At 40.6% G+C, this 21,551-nt stretch overlaps 1 protein-coding gene across 1 annotated transcript in view; it reads left to right on the forward strand.

The window, feature by feature from the left end:
• The first annotated feature begins 1,368 nt into the window (after nt 1–1,368).
• Nucleotides 1,369–21,551, forward strand: part of LOC107225353 (protein Fe65 homolog) — a 191,496-nt gene continuing 171,313 nt past the window's right edge. Inside the window, exon 1 of the mRNA XM_046744144.1 lies at nt 1,369–1,621. The gene's annotated coding sequence lies outside the window, so the exon portion shown is untranslated. The remainder of the gene's footprint in view (nt 1,622–21,551) is intronic.

Here is a 21,551-nt window from a genome sequence, read left to right on the forward strand (position 1 = left end):
ATATAAAAGTTGATTAATCAATAATTAAAGTAGCGCGCGTACGCGTAAAGGAGTGAAAAAATGCAATAAAGAGAGATATAGGGAGAAGTAGAAAAAAAAACAACTTTCAAGAGTTAACGAATTATTTGCTACGCAATGAGACGTGAGTGCAGCCGGTAAATGCTGCAGCTGACGAAGGTAATTATCATATAACAATGAAGCGGCAGGGTGAAGGGTGGGGGTGGGGGTGGTGGTTTACGAACAGAGGGACGGACAGTCAAGGGATGTATTCAAACGGGTGGAATATCGCGCGCCGCGCGTTGCATTTGTGTGGGTGCACGTATCGCAGTAGAGAAGTGGAAGTGGGATCGGCATCGGGTGGCGGCTACGTGTACTTATTATCGATATCACACCATAGCTGCTGGCACGGGACTTGCATAGTGTGAAGTTGGATACCGAGCGAATTAGAGAGATAGATAGCGGGAGAGAGGGAGGAAGGGAGGGGGAGAGAGAGAGAGAGAGAGAGAGAGAGAGAGAGAGAGAGAGAGAGAGAGAGAGCGCGTAGGCGGCGACGGCGAGCAGGGACACAATAGCGAATAGTACGTAGGTAGGTTTAATACGTATACAACGTAGATACACAACGTACGTACGAGGCTAACGTAGAGAGAAGGCGGCGGACTATACACGCCGTGCGACAACAGTACAAAAATCAATACAACTTGGCCCCCCCGCTTAGAAAGTATTGTCCGTTAACGGGACGGCGTAAAAATTGGGAGAGAACCGAGCTTCGGGGTTGTTTATCAATTTTTTCCATTATTCTTTTTTCTATTTCGAGTTTGAAAACGCCCCTTCCCTGACGAACGTCGGGAAGAGGTGAACCGAGTGACAAATCGACAAGTCGATTCACATCCGTTGGCGATGGGGGTACAGGGTTAAGAGAGCGTGCATAAATTCGTTACGTAAAACAAGGCTAGAGACGAAATTAAATCGAGGAAATCGATCGCGGTGGTGAAAGTCTCGTCCCGTTTCCAGGGAAGTACACCCGGTGGTGATAGGGAGCTTTTTCATCCCGCGGAGAAAAAAATTTCTCATCGAACGTATCCCCCCTCCATTCCCTCGGAGCCCTCCGTCAAGCTCTATTCCATCCTCGCCCGCGTTTCAACTTCGCCGTGACCACCGTGAGGCGAATTTTAATTCCCACTCGTTAGCCGCTCTCGCTCCTTTTCCGCCCTCGCCGAACAAACGCCGGCGACGCGCGAGCTTTCCTGCAAGTCAATACCTGTCAGGCCGCCCGCCGCCCAGTAGTCTCGGTCCGTATTCGTACGGCGAGAGCTTCGCGGCGCTGCTGAGCCGAAACGCGAAAACCACCCCCTCACAAGCGCCACGGCGGTCGGACCGTGAACCAGCACCGTTCGCTCTAACCTATTTGCGGCTCCGTGGACCCGTGCGGTGCACGATCCCGCCTCACTTTCGCCGTGATTATCCTTCGAATATTCGAATACAGGACGAGGCGAAATTAATATCGACACGGTTTTGCCCTGTGTGTGTTTACCAGTGACATCCGCGCGCCGAGGAGCTTGCAGTTTTTTACTCCGAGGCATCGTCCGAGTTCCGAGCATCCTGACGCCGATCACCCTCTATGGTAAGCGTTCCTGCACTCTCGCCTTTTTTTTTTTTTTTTCCCCACCCAGCAGCGTAACGCGTGTCGTTTTTTTATGGGCCTACTTTTTTTCTTTCCTCTACGCTAGGTGTAACGGTGTTTCTCTTTTTGTCGTGTCCGTTTTATTTCTCCGCTTTATGCTCGCAAGGAGCGTAATATTGTAATTGCCGCTCTGGAATTCATCAGCTGTGCCGAATCAACGTAACGGGGTGGAAATTCCGTATCTGACACCTTTTTCAAACCGAGTTTCTACGTGACCGCACAAATTCTTGCCTTCGCTGATCAGTGGAAAGTTAATTATTTATTTAACGAAACAAACCGCACCGCGGTACGTAACTGTCACACGTGAAAAGGGGATTGATTTTCAAAACAGTGGGACGATGATGAATAAAGGCTGCAGGTAACGTGGCGGAGCATGCTTAATCTCTTATCAATTATCGATAAGTTAATTTTTCTCGTTATTGTATGTATTTTTTCCTTTTCCAATTCTCTGTTTCGCGGTTACTCGAATGAACATGAATGTCCGTTTAGTTTCGCCGAATAACGTCATTGACGCTTTAGAAAGTAGAAAAGAAAAAATAAATAAAAAGAAGAGAAAACACTTGAGTGGCAAAAATTAATTCCACGTAGACGGAAGAATAAAGCGACGAAAGATACGAGTGAAAAAAAAGTAAGCATCACTTCCTTAGAATTTAATATTTTCACGAGTATAATTTCAAGGCTCCTGAGACGGGGATGCTTTTCGGCAGTTTTCCGCATTGTGCACGTTTTACCGCAGCGCGCTTTTCCGCGTACAGCCTGTTAGAGGTGTATACGTATATTTTTCTCGGCACCGTGCCGACTGTCGCTTGTTTCTTTTTTTGTCTTCTTATTTCTTCCAGCTTTTCTTCCTTTTCCCATTCTCTTTTCCTCCGACTGTCTTTTCCTCCCGCGGCTTCGATGGCAGATAATAATACCTTTGAAAACACTACGTTCGAACAACAACTCACGGGTATTGTCAGTTTTCTGGCACACGACGTACACGTATGTCAGACCACCCACCCACTATAATAGTCACCACCTATACGCATTGTCGTAAAGTTCTTTACCCATACGCGGCGGACGGAAGCTTTTGCAATAAGGGAAATATATTGTGAGGATCGGACGACCTACCGACGAGTTTTATCTACCTTTTAACGTTTGAATTTTCATTGGGGTAGGTCACGCTCCATCCCGTAATTTTTTCCCTCCCCCATGGATCTCTATCTCCCGCCGCACTCGCATTGTCGGAGTTTATGATATCGAGCCGACGAATGGACTGCAAAATTATACGCGGGGAGGCCGTTTTAGTTACGATTATATCATTTTGCTTTTAATATTTCTCGCGAGAATTTCGGAGAAATTTGCATTCAATTTTGGCCCGGGCTTCAAGGTTGTAGAAATAATATCTCGGATGTCTGTGCCGCTATCAATGTGAAAAAGGTAATCACTCTTCATCGTTTCGATATTCCAAACTCACGAAAATTCTTACTCTTGATGTACAGTGAAATAATATTTCCTCTCAAAATTTGAGAAATTATTACCAAGCTCATGCATTGCACAAAAGACAACTTTGGAAAGATGATAATAAATAAACCACAAATAGGTTTCAGAAGGCCTGAACCTTCATTCGTCCAACTATTTTTCTTTCTTCAATGTTATAAAAATTAATCATAGCGTAACTGGCAATAGTCTTGTAATGAAGCGTTACCAAAAATTTTTCACGAATCGTCAATCCGTGATATGTACGAACTGTTCAATCCTAACTCGACCAACGATTTTCCCTCACCATTTTTGATTTCATTCACAATTTTTTATACTATCTTCCTAACCTTGAATAGTACTCCTGAATTATTTAATTTTTTTTCCTCCAACCATTATTCTTTTCATGAATTTTTAAACCTCAAGACAGAAAGACATTTTTTATTTTCTCTAAAAAATTCTCCGATCACAGACAAACATTTTAGACCATATCCGGAAGTGGAAACTATTCTTCTTATACGTGTTTGACTAACTTGAAGTTTTTTCTTCGTAAATTTGTTAAATTCGGTATTTTTATTGGTAATTATTCATTTTTATGCACCAAGCGGATGTGGAATTATGCATATCGTACATCGAAAATCACACTGTAAAAACTCGAAAAATTTCATTTTCTTAAACCTGCCATAGAAATTCATGTAGTACTATTTTCACTTAAATTGATTCACAAATTTATGAAAAAACTTTTCTCCAAAAGTGACGGTTTTGTTTTAGACATGCGAATACATATCGACGTGTTCATACTTGTATGCATACTGCGATAGACGTATTGTTATATTATTTCGACGTAAATTAATGTAAATATATACGTGCACATCAATAATGTATCTATAATTTCACACCCGCTTGGTCGGTAAAAATAAATAATCGGCAATAAGAGTAAAAAATTGAACAAAGTCACGAATAAAATATGTTCGAACAAGTGACACAAATATGAGGAAAATAGTTTCCACTTTCTGATATGGTCTAGAATGAATGGTTTTTGAACGAAGAAACTTTGAAAAATCATTGGTCGAATTCGTGCGAAATACATCGTATGTATTTAAATTATTCAGGAATTACCGTATCGAGGTTTTCAGCCACTGTTGCTAAAACTGTCTTACCTCGTAACATAAGCCGTACTCGTATCACTCGCTAATTCGCCGGTCGCATAACGGGCCGAACAATTATTTGCAATACTCTCCGTAGTAGTTTCTCCGATGGCTCGAAGTAAGTTGGACCCCCAAAATCCGGCCCCCGTTCAAAAGCGCGGGCTTAGTTTACGCCGGAAACTTGAAAGCTCGTTGAGCCGAGCTGGAAAAGCGTACCTCGTAGCCCTTGTAACGAGTAATTTGTGTCAAAACCGTGATCCGCAGATGAGGTGTATACGAAACGTATCCCGTATGCGACAACGCGACGTCCTCATATCTACGATCCTCCCGATGTTGTACCCTTATTTTGATCGCGCCATTACCGTCCGCGTTGCTGCCGGCATAACGCCCGCGATGATTGGATCTCGAATGGAAATATCCCTTTGATCGCATCGCTCCACCTCCGGTATCCATGTGTATACGTGGGTATGTAGTACCTACCTTTCGGTGTGTCGCGCGGACCGAAGAGAAGGGCTCGATCTCTTTGCACCTTCCGAATCCATTTGCTATTCTACGCGACATCGCGCATCCAGATAGGTGTCTCCGTATAGGTATGCGATCGTCCCTTGGTCCGTCGACCGGGTGTTAGGGATCTATTGACACCCACTTCGGCACGATCTAACCTCGCGCGTGATAACGCCTCTCCTCGCCTTCTTCGTTGCTCGCTCAAACCTCTTGCAGCCCTTATGTAACGCGAATGATGTGTCGCCCCTTGATTGTGTACCGTGATCAGCCCCTTTCAAACCCCACGTATAAACCGCGTATGCGCGTACAGATATATGACGTGACCACCGGGGTTCGGGAACGAGGTCCTCATATTGTATATTTTCAGTGCACTTATGCTGTATGCTAAAAAATTTCCTATTGGCCATAAAAAAGGAGTCAGACGAAGAAAGAATGACGATTGACGGTACATGGATGCCTGCCTCTTGAATTTTGTGCCTATGGTCTAGAATTTTATATTACGTACTTAATCGAATAACTTTTTTTGACTTTGCTACGTAGACGCGAGGGTTTTTTTTTTTGAAAAATTTGGTATCACATAATTTACGAATATACGTATATATTAGACTGGCCGTTCAAAACAATGTTTGTTCTTCAAGTTGAGGAATCTTAAGTTAACCTTGAGAAAACAAGACCCTCCAAAGTTTCAATGCTCTATCTTACTGTGAAGGGGTGCCTGTAATTTTTTTTTTCTTATAAAATAAGATGTTGACCATTTAGAGAACTTGATCTTTTTGAATTTTATAACGATTCAAAAAACTCAAACGGTAGATATAAATGAATACATCTGGGATTGAAAATATTTTTTACTCAAATATTTTCAATTTTTCATGATGGAACATTCAATATGGCATCCAAAAAAAACATAGTCCAGAAATTAGTCTATAAACATTTTGTTTAAATATGAAAAAAAAAATTACAGATACTCCTTGATAGTGAGATAGAGCATTGAAATTTTGAACATAACATTTTTTTTGTACTGCTAGTCTAATATGTATCAGCGTTTGTCATAGAATAAAAAAAATGTTTTTTCAAACGCGCATCAAAATTTCGGTAGAGCAACTCAAAGAGAATATGTTCTTTCAGTGAAATATGAGCTTTTAATATCAATATTTAGAGGTATCTATCTTATTTTTTCCGTTTTCCATTTACATAACACGCAATAAAAAAAAAAAATTAAAAAATGTTTGAAAGTTTTCTTGTAAACAGCTTGACGTATAAACTATCTAAATACAGATTCTTATGGGAAATTTTATGCTCTATAAAAAGGTATTAATATAAAATTTTTTTAACTTCACCGTTTTATAGTTCATAAGCCAAGCTGCTTACGAGAAGAAAAAATTCAGTCATTTTCCAATTGTTTTTACGTTTTAATTAAATACTGGAAAATGGAAAAATAAAATCGGCACCTCTAAATGTTAATATTAAGAGCTCATATTTGATTGAGATATTTTATTTGAGCTGCCCTACAGAAATTTTGACGCGTATTTGAGAAAAAACAAGAAATTCTTTTTTGGCACACCCTTATATATATATATATGTATATACCGTATGGGCGATTCAGAGGGCAGTGGATAATTGGACGCACGCGAGAAATGAGTTTTCTCCGTTTCTACCCGAGAGGAACGGCTGCAGCTACTCTGCAGTGGATTTCGTATATAAATTCACCATTCCGGTGTAGAGCCTGGGAAAGAAATTGGCTCTCCGGTGTTGTTACCGTGCATCCTGCAAGAGCTGCGGTGCACTTTCGAGTTTCGACATTCCGTGTAAGACAATCGCAATTATCTGTACCAACTCCAAGGAATTCCAATTCGAATGAACGGCACGTTATACTCCGCATTTGCAAATTAAAAGATGTCCGTATATTCCGTTTGAGTAGAACTTGAACATTAACTATTGCTCTCTAGAAGTGAGACAGCTGTATTACAAAGTTGCTTGCAAAATTAAAAATAGACGCGTCATTTTTCTTTACTTGCAGGCTGCTGATTAATATTGTTTACCGCAAAGCAAATAACCTGAAAATTTCAGATCTTAACGTACAGCCACTTTGGAGATAATTGTAATTTTTTCATGTTTCTGTGGTGGTCGAGAAACGTTGAAAAAAAATTGTGAAAATTAGGGCAAAAGTTAATTTTTTCCCCAGACCCGTTGGTAATTCTTCTCAGATCGCGTTAGAGTGACGAGAAGTGAAAATAATAACTGAAACAAAGTGAAATAGAACCGAGGAGATAAGATATTTGGTATAGCGACTGGGTGATCGGCGATTATTCAGTATATCAAGTGGTGTACACGTATGACATGTATTTTACGATCTTGTCCTTGTGAAGACATCTTGGTACGTACAAGGCGAGGGGAGATAGCTACTTAGAAGATGCGTGAAAGCATTGTGAAGAGTATTGACGTCGGGAAGGTTTTAAATATTGTACCCAAGTCACGTCCTGGGTCCGTATCCACCCCCATCGCCCTGCAAGCCAGCAGCCCGAAAGCCCGCGAAGCCAGGATCCAGGAGCAAGCTCTCCTTCGGGCAACCCCGAGCCTCGCGTCGCGTCGGTCGCATAACTACCGCAAGGTTACCGCCGTCCGGGAGACAAAGAAGATTCGAGAGGGTGGAAAGTATTAAAAAACTTTGGGTGAGAGAGAGAGAAAGAGAGAGAAAGAGGGAGGGAAGTTAAGGAATGGGAGGAAAAAAACCGAGGTCCCGGGGTGAAATCGTAAAGCCTGTTTTACCGCGACATCTTTCCCGTGAACCTGCAGCACGCCGCGATTCGAGTCTGTCAACCTGTTTCTAACCGGGACGAGGAAAAGAGTAGCGCAAGCTTTATCGTTCGATTTCTCCTTGAATTTGCCTACAAAGTTCTTCCCTCGCCCGGGTCTGTTTCCTCTGCACCGGAATGGCGGCGGGAGAACTTTGGTGAGTTATACAAGCACCGAATGAATCCAACGACGCCGAGGAGGATGTGGATCCACACGTACACGATGTACGTACAGGCTAGAGTCCAAGTCCTGCAGAGCTTGCGCCGCAGGGTGAGATCCAGCTGTTTTATTGGACCGAAGCGTCGAGAGGTCTTTTCACGCCAAGTCGCATCGCTGGATGGTTTAGTTTTTCGAGGGGGTGGGTTTGGTGCGGCAGGGGTGTGAGGGGGGGATGGGAAACTCTCGCTGATCGAGAGTTGGGACGGACCGAGAGGCGGAGGCAGGAAAGTATTCAGGTAGTTATGACAATTATAAATGGAGGGCAGAAATGAGGCCGACGTCTAGGCGTCCAGGCGTGAAATGAAGACGGAGGAAACTATGCAGGCTGCACGCATGATATAGGTGACGGTTGGGGGGGACAATAATTATACCTAACTGGCGATAAATGTGACTCTCTGGGTTCCGGTGTCGTTACGGAAATTCAATACAGATTGTTTCACACTTCATTACTCTGCTTGCGGTGGATGAAACCATTATTGTTAACCCGATATTATTATACCATATTATACATCGCTATTCGATATGCGGTATAATTCTATATGGAATTCCAATAGTTTGCGGCTTCAGGTTGGAGGAAAAAGGTAGATTTTTCTTAGAATGTTACGCACGATTTGCGCGATGCGTTTACGATCTCCCACGTGTGAAGTGCGTGATAATTTTTTAAGATTCTGTATGTTTTAATCCCTTGATATGTAAGTATTAATCGAATATGGAAGCAATTTGCAAATATGTACCACCTGGTAATAACGTCGCAACATTTTTAATACAAAAAAAAAAATTAGTTTTAGACTGTCATATGTTGGATAAATTCGTTCTTAAATATTAAAGTACATTGTTCTTTTGATCATTCATATGTAGAACATGTTTTATAACCTGATAGAGATGGACGTAGAACCAAAAGTGTATGTAAACATTCTTACAAAGCTTTCCAGTTTCGCCACGTAGGCCGCAAAGCTCTACGATTGGGTTCGAAGATATGGTATGCGTAGCATATCACAGTATTCGCAGATCAGCGTCACGCACAATCATCACGTGACTCCTAAATATCGTATAGTAGTTTAGAGAAATCGCAATGCAGATTTTAGTCGCTTTTTCTAAAAGCACTGTACCAATTTCTACTATTCGAGTCTACTGTAAAATTTGATATAATGATTTGGAAGTACTGTAATTCTTTTAATGTAAGAGTCTGATATTTTTACGCGTCATTACAAAAAAATATATCAACTTACGGATAGGCAATGAAACGAACGTTGATCCAAAAAATTATCCGTCTATAGATAACTCTTCCTTTCGACAATTACCAGTGAGATGATAGTACCTAACCGAGCACGCCGCGGTGATAAGCGAAAATGCGCGATTCATTCGGTCGACGACTGACTCTGAGAGGCTGTGTCATTAACCAAGCGTGTGATGTATGTGACTTGCAGATTTATTCGCATTACAGTAGCGTTATTGAGACTCCTCTCCCAGTATTCAATCTGTAGCGCTGATCCAGGACCCAGCGCTTCCGCTTTCGTTTCGAACGAAGATAGAGATCTAAATACCCCGAGAAAGATAAAAAATCGTTACGAAAATTGAAAACTGTGCTTTGTGTATGGCTATACTCAATAGGGTGGTCCTTATTTAGGGTGTTTACGAAAATTCCTGCGGACAAGGCGAAAAAAGTTTGCAAAAAAATCAAAAAAAATGTACGCAAAACTTGAAGCCTGTAGGTCAACTCTAAGAACTGCCTCCAAGGTAGTTAAATTTCCCATTTAAATAACATGGGAATTCGAGCTTACTACATTTTTTGAAACACAACTTTGAGGTTGTGGAATTTCGAAACTTTTATCGTTTGAAATCGGCCAATTTTTTTTTAAATACCTATGACTACAGGGAAGACGTAAACCAAATTTCAGATTTTTCGAAGCACTATTAAGGCGGGAGAAAAAAAAAGAATGTAGTAAGCTCGAATTCCCATGTTATTTAAATGGGAAATTTCACTGCCTTAGAGGCAGTTCTTAGAGTTGAGTTACAGACTTCAAGTTTTCCGTACATTTTTTTTGATTTTTTTGCAAACTTTTTCCGCCTTGTCCGCAGGAATTTTCGAAAATGCCCTAAATAAGGATCACCCTAATACTCATGGAATTAGAATCAGTTAGAGATGCTCAAACCAAGTACGCATTGGAAAAAAGTCAATATGTTACTTGGTAAAGAATTATAACTAAAATAGGTGATGTTTCTAATCCAAAAACGTAACCCAATGAAGTCACCACCGTATAATGACCAAGACAGGCTTTCAAATCTTTCATTTATATGCACCGACAAATCTCCATCACGCGAACTATGACGTAAATATACCCTAAGATCTGAATTTTTCGATGAAACGTCAGAAAAGGTTGAAGAACAGTATTAAGCAAGTCTACAATACAAGCGCGTTCGTTTATCACAATTTATCTATGTAACAGGGAAGTATACAAAGTAAAAAAAAATTTTAAAAATCAACAACAATAATGTGCATAAAAAATAATGACCAACTGACCATATTCCAGTGATAATTTAAGACTCAAGGGTAATGAACCTGGTTAATCAGCACGCAACATAGACGTAGAACCACGTGCAGTCCAGTTACCGATGATTCTTCACTTTTTTGAACGAACGATTATTTACAACGAAACCGTTCTTTGAATATACTTATTTCGAGGCTTGGCATATGGCTCAATTTTGTGTCAAAGTATTTTCAAGGACAAAAGATAACTGACAGGACAATTGCTTTAACATATAAGTTTGACTGTTTCGGCATCCTTGATATACTAAAATGAAACAAAGTCTAAAATTTTACGCTTACTATTCGCATGCACCTAAATGTAAATTTGTTGATACGTGACCGAGCATATACTGATTATGAGAATGACATTACACGAATGATTGTGACTCAGTGATACATTCATTAGCCTATTCGGTGTTTTATCAACGGGGTCAAGACTCGACATGATATCACAAAAATTCCATCATCTTACTGATTCCAACTTGAATTAAATTGTGTCAGTTATAATCAGCTCAGTTGCGAAAATTGACGAAACTCGCGATATCATGGATGTTTGCTTGCAGACAAAGTATGTATATTGATAAAGACGGCATGTTTTCAGTGATATCGAAATGTGTTACAGATAACCCCTTATCTGGTCAGAACCGATGAAACGTTTATTTATGAATAGGCCTCATATTTTAGTGTCTAAGAATAAATCACCTACAGAGTAATTGAATATGAAAGTAAAACTTCAAGCGTGTTGAAAGGTAAAAAAAAAAAAAAAATTACAACAGTAACGGTAACGACAACAATAATAATAGTGCAAAGTTAAGTAATTGTAAATGCAGTAATAATGCCGTAATTAACGTTGTAGCTCCGTAAAATCTAGACATGTAACAGGGACTTATTTATCTTGGAAAGCGAAACTCGTAGAGAAGTAAGGTGGTTCGCAGATTCCGAAATAAAAGTTGGATTGTTAACAGTTATGGCATGCAAGTCGTGCCGAGTATACGAAGAGAACACGCGATACTGCAGAGAGACTCTATTATATTTCTCTGGTGCAAACAACTTGAGAAAGAGCTTCGTAACGACGCAAGTTAATTCTACCTCACGTTGCACTGAAAAGTTAACAGGGAATGAAATGCAAATGAATCGACTCTTGTCCACAATACCGTCGACGGTTCATCATTCTTACGAAAAATGTCGGCATGAATTACAGAATTGATGAATCGTTCGCTGCGTTGAAGAGAGCTATAAGTAGAACGGCAAATCAATGCTAAAATGCTAATGAAAGTTATTAATGAATCCCTATAATTGTATACGAAGGAAAAGTTAAATGAAATATGTAAATAATGAAATACAATTCAATCGAATGATTATTATGGATTATACTCCTCGCTGTTTGCGGGAAAATTAATTCTGCTATATCGAGTGAATTATTCGAATGCGATTGAATGTAAATCGACGGATGAAAATAGTCACGGGTTTTTATACGAAGCAGACGTTTGTTTCTCCCTGATGAATTTCAATCGAATGTATGACAGAGCGTGTCGGAGGAAATAAACACATATATTTCCGCTTTCAACGGGTAACGTCAAGTCTGTAGATATGCAAGAATCTGTTCAATCGAGACGAGATCAAAGCCCGGTTGATTCAGCGTTCGTGAAATTTATTGTTTTCCTTTACCGTTCTGTGCATTCATACAACCCGCCGGGTGATTGAACGAAAATTACTCGAGAAAACGGGATTTGCTTCGGAGAGAAGAGACGGAAATTTGATTGGCTACAAAACAGGATGTGATCTCGAATCTGGAACTAAATTTACGTTCAAATTCGCACTGTGTTCAATTAAACATGATCAAGGCAATACCGGGATGCAATTTACCGGTGCAGCGATAGAGAAGGATTGAAAAATGGTGCTATTTTGGCAAGCGTGTGAGTAAAATGGAAGCGGAGATGTATCGTTGAAAATGCAGAAACGGGGCTGCGTTAAACGATAACGAATTAGAACCTGCTAATCGTAGACGAAAGTCATTTTTCAATTTCACACGGAGACGTAAGCGAAAGGGAGCAATAAAGCGAGGACATGGAAAGAAAAACTGAAATATCCTCCCTAAAATTAAATCTCGTATCTTCTTTACGATTGACCGACAGCCCCCGAAGGGAGGAAGGAATAAAACGAATAAAGCGGTTAGGGGAGCGAGTGTGAGTCCGTTATATGAAAGCGGTTCGTCGGAATTTTGGTAAAATGAAAACAGATCGCGGCGGTTGGAAGCACGCAACGCGTGTAACTCGTGAATCCTCGAGGAGGAGGACGCGGTATCCTGGAGGTCCGATACCGCAGCCGCGAGATTTATCCCCTCGATTTCTGTGCCACACTCGGACTCCGGGTATACGGCGGAATAGGTTGGGATTATTTACTTTAATTTCATCCACTCCATGACGAATGTACGGTGTCATCGCCTCTGGGCAGCGCCGAGCACGCGAGCCCTGGAATTTCATACTCATATATTACATCCGGCCCGCGAGGCCGAGTCCGAGATGACCTCTCGCCCCCTCCCCGTGAACACTTTATGACGATGCATGAGGTACCTTGGGAGAGAAATGGACCGAAACGATGCACGTGTGTGTATATATATATATATATATATATATATATATATATATGTGTGTGTATATATATTTATAAATGAAAAGAGGGCATGAAGAAGAGAAGAAAGTAAATGAGAAATAAGAGGGTATACACAGCCTGGCCGGAGGAAATTTTATTCTATTCATTTTGAAAAAAAAAGAAAAAAAATGAACACGGAGAAAGCTTGAAGTCGACTATCCTCGTAGAGCAAAGTTACCTGGTATCAGGGTGCCAGGGAAAACTACAGGAAAACCAGGAAATGTCAGGGAATTTGCGGGCCTCGTGTTACAGAATTTTTCACTTATATTCATTCATATAAAGCCGCAAAGTAGAATATATTGCATTTGAACAAAGATGAGAAACTAGTTTTTTGTATACCTATTCGCTTGGTTCGTTTTACTGTTCAAAATTAATTCTCTATTGAAATTATAGATGTTTATCCTTTTATATTTGTCAATTTTGGCATTGCAAAACAGTGAAACCAGAAAATTGAAATCTACACTGGGAGAAAGTTTTACTTTCGGTTATCGCTCAGTCCTTAACTGTTTTCATTTTTTACCACAATCGAAATATATAGATCTAGGTACAAAATGAAAATTAGTTTCGTAGCTGTTACCGGACAGTCGAGTATCCGTTACTATTCTTTCTCATTACGATCACTCTTACTATATTTTATTGTAACTGTTGCAAAAATTTTGGTTTGTGCAACAACAAATTGACGTTAAAGGCTTATTTAACTAAAAAAAGTACAGTAAACCGAACAAACTGACTTTGCGTTGCAATTACCAAAAAAGGATCTAGAATAGTGCAAAATGGTTACGCGTACCTCGTTTTTCGCAATTCCAACAATATTCAAACAGTTTTTTAACGATGCCTGTTTTATCGAATTTTTCTAGTTACTATAACAAATGAAATTTTTCTCAGTGTATTCCTTCTATTGCTTTATTTCACGCAAAATGATCTTTTAAGGACTTTTCGAGTAGGAAAATTACTCTGAAAATGAAAGTTGGTAATACCAGCATCCAAATTGGCATCGTTTATGAAAATGCCACTAAATTCTGTCTAAACTAAAAATCGAGTTGTTTGGCTTCGTCGAATCACACGTGTTCACCACACCTGCTCTGTGAGAATTTGACTTGTCACAAATGTGAGAAACAATCCGACGAGAAAATGATAATATTTCTCTAGCGTCAATTATTTGTGATAATAAATTCTTATATTCTTACATGACGCAACAAATTGTTCCAATCAATTAAGTTTTCCTGATATTCGTTGCGAGTGTTCCCCTGAAATTTTCTTCGACTGCATCACCTCTCCAAGCGACTGTATAAAAAGCTACCCAGTCCATTCTTCGAGTGACGTCGTCACAGAATCTTTTGGTGTTTAAAAAATCTAGATACTTCCTACTTAAAAGTATGATTCCCTTTGATATTCGTACAGTATTTCGAGATTGGGCTGTTCGAGCCAGGAATCAGGCGGGATACTTCAAGATTTTAGTTAAGGTAGGACAGAATCTCCGGGAAATGGGGTCGTCGCGAGGAGCTGCAGGAAAGACCGAACCAAGGTGTTAACATTTTAGTCGAACCGCCCCCGCGCTTCGCGCCTTTCCCAGCGCGCCGTTGCAGACTCTGCTAAGCTCTAAATTTCGCAAATTCCAAGAAGGCAAGTTTCGCACTGCGCCCATAAATCTCCACCGGCTGCCCCCCCCCCCCATATACCCCATACAGCGAGCCTTCACTCTCGCGCCGCCCTCACGGTCCTCTCTCTTAGATACGGCCCTGCCCCACCCGACAAACGAACTAACGAACCGCCCCGAGAACTCCGAGAACGATTGAAATATTTATTTCCATTGCCCTAATTACACTTGAGAATTAATAGGCTCCACCGTCCGAATCAAGACTTTATAGAAAAGAGAAAAACAAAAAAAAAAGAAACTGTTGAAAAATTTCCAGCACTGTTATTTATGCTTCAGTAATGGTTAACGCGAATTAAACAACATTTTTACCCTGTGATGAAAATGAAACTGAGCATATTTCTACAATAATACAGGCTACCAATAAAATTTCATCAAATCGAGAAAACGTTTTATAATTAGACCGATAATCAAACAACCCTTTTATTCTCGTGATTCCGTTCCGATTTCATAATGTTTTTACACAAATTTTCTAGGAGACTTATGAATAATTATATGTTGGGCAAAAGAGCCCACAAACATCAAAATTGGATCAAAAATACTAGTGTTTTATCATTTGACACAATTTAATTACCAAAAATTTTTTCCAATTCCCGATATCTTTACTATTAGCTCGTGTTATTCGAATTTGGTCGGATTCATTTCTATTACAGAGCAGGGATCATAGCGGCAAACAGTATTGCTGGAAATTGTTCAAACGGTTCTATCTCTCTTTCTCTCTTTCTTGCAGCCGATATGTTCTCAAAGAGTCACACCCTATGCCTGTATAGAATAATTATTATATATATTCGGTGAATAATTTGACGTAAATATTTGACCTTACGTGAGATATGTTCTCAATACTCTTTATAACATCGCGATAAATGCTCCCTCCTTTCGGGCATCTAACCTCAAGTTGGGAAGAGGCAACTGCAGTGAGAGGTTTGCACAGGCTTTATGCTCAGGAACGTTGTCTGATTATTTGAATAATCAGGGAAGTCAGGGATGCGTGAAACAAGTGCCAGAAGATATTATCCTGGCGCAAGGCGAAGTGTAATCGCGAAAATAGCTGGAGGACATATTTATGTATTATGTTCCGTACCGAATTTCTCTACGTTTTACTTATGTGCATGTAAAACGGGGTATTGCAAGACAGTGATAATTATGAGCATAAGTCACCGGCACGCGGCAAGTAAATGCCTACGTGTTGGATGGCGTAGGGTGCATATTCGTGCTGCGGATAAGTTGGGGCTTGACAGGGGTGTGAAAATGAAATATATAATTTAATTCTCCTCAATTAGGAATCTTATTCCTGGGCCAAGGTGTGTAATACAAGAACGCGTGTTCCGTTCATTTTATACACATGCGTATACATTATACATGTCATGTGTTATATGCTGAGTAAACTAATCGTGCGAGAGAGCTTCGGGATTAGGAAGAAACGAGAGGTGGTGGAAGGTTGCTAACGATCGGTAATTTCGAGAAATCTAACGCCCTTTCATTGCAGAAAATAATCGGAAAAAAAACTTTTCACGTACGAGCATATTTGATTTTCGATTCTTTTTTTTTATATTTATTTTTATTTTTTTTTAATCTACTGCCAAAGAAAAATAAAGAATTTGACCGCATAGCGCAGGAAAATCACGTTAGTAAATTTCACCCGGAGTTAAACTTCAGGTATGTAATACGTACAATGTACCGACACCTAGGAATAATATTTGTGTTCCATTTTCCGTGCTGTTATAAAATGTACAGATGTTAGATTCGCATATTTTCATGGCTGGAGATATTTTTAAAAGCAGCAACCGCGTTTCCTCCGTTATAATTAAAAAGTATACCAAACGTTATTCTACGAATAAGATGCCTCTAGGATTTGAAAACATGCAGGGGAAAATCCGCGGTTCACTGTTACTCCGTCTGTCCGACATGCATACAAAGAGAATATCGGAATATCGTACCATCAAAGAATATAGAGTCGTATATACTATGGTAGAAGCTCACTTCGCTAACCGATCCTCTCGATAATGGAACAATCCGAAGCCACGTCGAAGTTGAATCTGTGAAAGAATATCGATGGCTCACTGGAATAAATAGCCACTCGAAGTCCGTGTAGGTGGTTGTATTATACCAGCAGGCATTTTGAAAAACGGGATTGAAGTTCCGAATTTGAAAAGTTTCGAAAGCACCTAATTTCGAATTATTTAATTGCCAAACTTGAAGTAAAGAAATCATACTTTGAAGAAATAACAAAGTTTCGAATGGTAGGACCGATGGCTCACAGTTCCGAAATGCAAGATTCCGAAAATTCAGGTTACGATAGAGCAAAGTTCCGAAAAATCAAGTTTTGGTAGAGTAAAATTCCAAAAATTAAAATATACTCACACAGCGTAGTTTACTCAATCAGTGGGTATGAGAAATCAAAAAAACCGAAAATCAGAATGACCAGGATTCAGAACGTAAAAATATCGAAAATAAAAACCAGAGGAAGATTAAAGTGAAACTTCACCAAACTAGAAATTCACCAAACTGAAAACCTTCAATTATTCGGAATTTCGATGTACTTATCAGATTTTTATGTTTTCTTATTTTCATATTTTCCGAATTTTGCTTTCTTGGAACTTTGAGCGTCTGGTTTCGGAGCATTCGAAACTTTGATGTTTCGTCAAAGTTTAATGTCTTTACTTGAAGTTTCGCCACGAAAAAATTTGGAATTTGGCGCTTTTGGAACTTTTCAATTTCGAAATATCAATACCGCCCCATTTTTCCTATCTGATTTCTAATAGTCTGGTCGTACTGCGGTGTTACACTTTACGCAAAATTGCATAACTTGTGAAAAAAGACTATATTTTCGTGTCCAAATTTACCAGGCATGAATTATTGTTGGACCAAAGTCCCGGAGCCGCGGGTATTCGCTCGGCAGAAGTTGTTTGAAAAGCCGAACCTATACCCTCTATTAGTTCACGAAGATTTAAACTTTGTTCGTCTTTATACATCCTTGATACTTACCTTGCCTAGTTCGCACGGACAGAGAGTCTGTACGTGGATTTTGAATTTTTCAAGTTACGTCGAACGACGAGCGAAACTTTTCGCGTTTCTCTTCTCTTCTAAGACGTATATGGAAGTTCGAGGGACGTGTAACTACGAGATGGTGCATGCATGAAAACTAGAAGCTGTCCCATGAAATATTTTACTGCATATTCTTGAGTCAAAAGAATCACACCGGAGGAAACGATGAAAATCGCATCTTGTTCGATTTGAAATTTTTTAAAGGCTTAGCGCATTGAAGCTCGTTAATTGACAAGTCGATTAGTTGATACAGAATGTCATAAGAATAAGCCGGACAAAAGTTGCTCCTAGTTTCGGTAAATTAGATTTGATTGTCAAATGCAGAAAACAGAACCTACTACACAGACAGAAAGGACGTACCTGTATCCTGCAATGAAAATTCAGGACAAAGTATTCAAAGGGTAGTCACTCGCCTGGAAAACCTGGATAACCTAGAAAACCTGGAAATGTCAGAGTATTTGAAAACGGTCATGGAAGATCTGGAATTATCGGGGTGAATCGTGGTCATGAAAAAAAAAATGGAAGTACGTTTGTTATATTCAAAGTTAGCGTACCTTTAACTATTTGATACGATGAATTTGAGTTCTTTTCAAAGAGGCGAAGACACGAAGAGATAAGCATGAAATTTGAAACGAATGCAGTGGTAATAGAGTATCTTAAGGAAATAATACACTTATTCACTATACTCGTAGGATGGCGGAAATGTCATGGAAAAACTGCATTTTTGTTCGAGGAAACCTTGGAGGTGCGATGGAATTTATTTAGTGAAAATTAGTGGCGACCGTGAATTCTAGGTTCGATATCTATCGTCTTCTTCGTCGTTACTCTTACTGCCACCATTGCTATAATAATGCGTACATTTGTTGCGAATAGCCCGTCTGTGTGGATCCACTGTAACTCAGATAAAGTTTTTACGATCAACATGCATTGTTTAATACATGTAACGTAATACAATCGCGTTTACGCGGGTATGATATCAACCTCGACAAATTATCTTCTAGATAATGCTCGAACCGATTCTATCTGAAATGTTGGAAGGCAAAGAGAGAAGGCAGAGAAAAACGGAGAATTCCAAATCGAACGATTTTTCTCGCTGGGTAAGCGTCAAGTTTATCTCACACGTATACGTATGTATGTGGCTAGATAAGGTCTGCGGTTGCATCGCCAATGCGGTGGAAAATATGGAGGATAAAACCAGAGCTATGCACTCTCGGCGAAGAGCATTGATCGGACGTGCATTCATCCCGCGTGAAATGAAACTACTTATCTCCGTTTTGCTTCTGATGGTGGTTTTTTCCGATGTAGTATACCAAGGTGCAGGAAATGCGCCCTGAATTCACCCGGGCGCGGCTTCCCGTACCGTATGTAGATAGGAATATCACTTCCGAATTACTGCCACGCGAAGACTGTCATTAGGTGTCAAGAAGGAGATGAACACTTTTTTTTACAATTTCGTGGAACATTTAGAGAAGCTTTTGAAGTGAAATTACATGTACGAGATTCAGTGAAAAGATTGGCCTTCTATTTCTTGATGAATTAGTCAAGTTATATGAGGCTTATCTTTGCTACATTCTGGGGGCAGGAAACTTCCACAGTGACGGATGAATGCGGATGAAATTTGGTCACGGAAATAGCGGGTGTTTCCGCTGCGCTAAAGCACCGAAATTAAAGGACCGTGGAATGCAGTGCTTTGCGGAGAGTGGCTCAACTTCGATAGAAAGCTGTTTTAAAGGATTTTTAACAGATCCCTCTTGTATCTTCAGTCTTCAAAGGAGTTCAGATGACCGTGAAGAAAAGAGAGAAAAAATTGAGAATCTCACTGAAAGAGTCTTAGATTACAATTGTGATTTTTTAATATCACATCGCAAAGCGTCTGAACAACGCTCATGAAAACTGACCTCAATTAGCTAGTCAGATTTACCGGGAACTCCAATCAAAGCTACGAGTTATAGTGGTTAAAGTTGCAGTATACGAAGTTCGTAGCAAGTACATTTAACCTCTGAGAAGATTGTGCTAGAATCTAGATGCACGATTTGAACCACAAGGGAGATTCGAAGGCTTTCAATGTTTTCGCGTCAGGCATTGAACTTTGATGAAATCATAAGGTGGGGGTCAAAACTTGAAAGTGTCAATATTTCGAATGGTCGATGTATCAAAATTCCAAACACGCGAAAATAATATAGCAAAAGATGAATTTTTGAAAGGGTCACTGATAAGTAGTCGTTCTCATCCACCCAAATCATATTACAATTCTGATAATGAGGAGATTTCATAAGTAAACTTTTCCACGCAAACTAGTTATAGAAAGTGGTAGGATAACGAGCCATTCCGATGAAGTTTACCTCGTTGTTTGGTTGGAACTGAGCTTGGGTTCGATTTGAACACTGGCTTGAGTTTTTTGCAACAATAATAACAGCGACCTCGAAGTGGGGCTGAGAGTCGGAGTTGCAAGGGTCTTTCGAAACGGCACTTTCGGAATGATTTCAATTAAATCTCGCCGGTGGATATCCTCGTCTCGTCCGCGTTGCCACCTGGGCAGACACCTTCGTACAGTTAACACAAGGCGACCCGCAGAGATGCTCCTTTGGTATCTTTACGACCTCCCGGGGATATAAACCGGCTTTATCCCTTGTAGTCGGGGCCAAAGTCGGTATTCGGTAAGGGCTCTCGCCGTCGCCTTTCCACCCCTTGCCAAGCGACCCTGCTTGACGCACCATTGTGACGATACGAGAGGCGCCTCGGGCGGCCGGCGGAAGGGTTGAACCTGAAGACTGGTTACTGCAAGATGGCTGCGCGGGTGCATTGCTCCTTCCGAAGACGTGGTGGAAGTCTCGGCCCTGGGGATGGGAGTGAACAAAGTGGCGGGGCACGCAGGGAGAGAACTAAGCAGGACTTATAGCCTGTAAGAATAAAATACCGAGGCCATTCCGGGGGTGTTCCGATGCTGAGCAATTCGGCTCAGACCCTTTATCGCGTTATTGTCTTGCCTTGCGTACGTTGCGACTCGAACACTCGCCGATTTTTGTGCCTGCAGAGGGTTTGCCGTGGCGTGACCGCGAGACAGGTGCCAATATTCGGAAGGGTAGTAGAATCGATGTTGCTCAGCTCTTCGTCGAAATATTCTGCATCAGCCGTCGAGGCTGCCCTTTCGAAGGGCGCGCTACTCATCTGGCGCTGGAAGAAGCCGCGCAGTGAGTTGAAATAAAATATGTTGCCCATTTTAAACAGGATATTTATAACACCGGGGTTAACTCCTCCGAGTCTTGACTATTTGTATCAATTTGTGAGTGCGTGCCGCCACCATTCGCCCCTGTTTCCTTAAGTCTACAGGCAAAGGGACCTAACGAAGACGTATGCGATTTCTCCGTGTTTAGCCTGGGCGTATACAAATGGTGACCGAATTATTTCAACCCCCTTTAGGTATCTTGCTAGGCCCTTCGATTTCGCCCTATTTGGCTTCTGCCATTTTTATCATCCCCGGCTTACTCAAACCGATAGATTATGGTTGGCAGGGAGGTAAACGTTTGGATCACTTAGGGTGAAGTGACCATGGATTGGCATTTTCCCTGGCTTATGGCAACGTATAATTTCGTCGATCGGAGCACGGAGGGCAATTATTAAATAATTGTTGGATTTTCTTACGTTGAAGCTGTACCTGTAACCGTGATGAAGGGGAAAAAATGTATCCATGCATAAGCAAAATAACCAATTTGCGAACACGCACTATAGGAACTTGCGCACAAAGTATATATGTGGCATTCCACTCCAAATCGACCTAGGTATGATCCTCACCATCTGCGATTTTTATTTATTCTCAAGTATGGCGAAGAGCGTATAAAAAATATCTTTCAACGAGTTTCAAATTTTTTA

This window comes from Neodiprion lecontei, chromosome 6 (genome assembly GCF_021901455.1).
Source record: "Neodiprion lecontei isolate iyNeoLeco1 chromosome 6, iyNeoLeco1.1, whole genome shotgun sequence".
Taxonomy (NCBI): domain Eukaryota; kingdom Metazoa; phylum Arthropoda; class Insecta; order Hymenoptera; family Diprionidae; genus Neodiprion; species Neodiprion lecontei.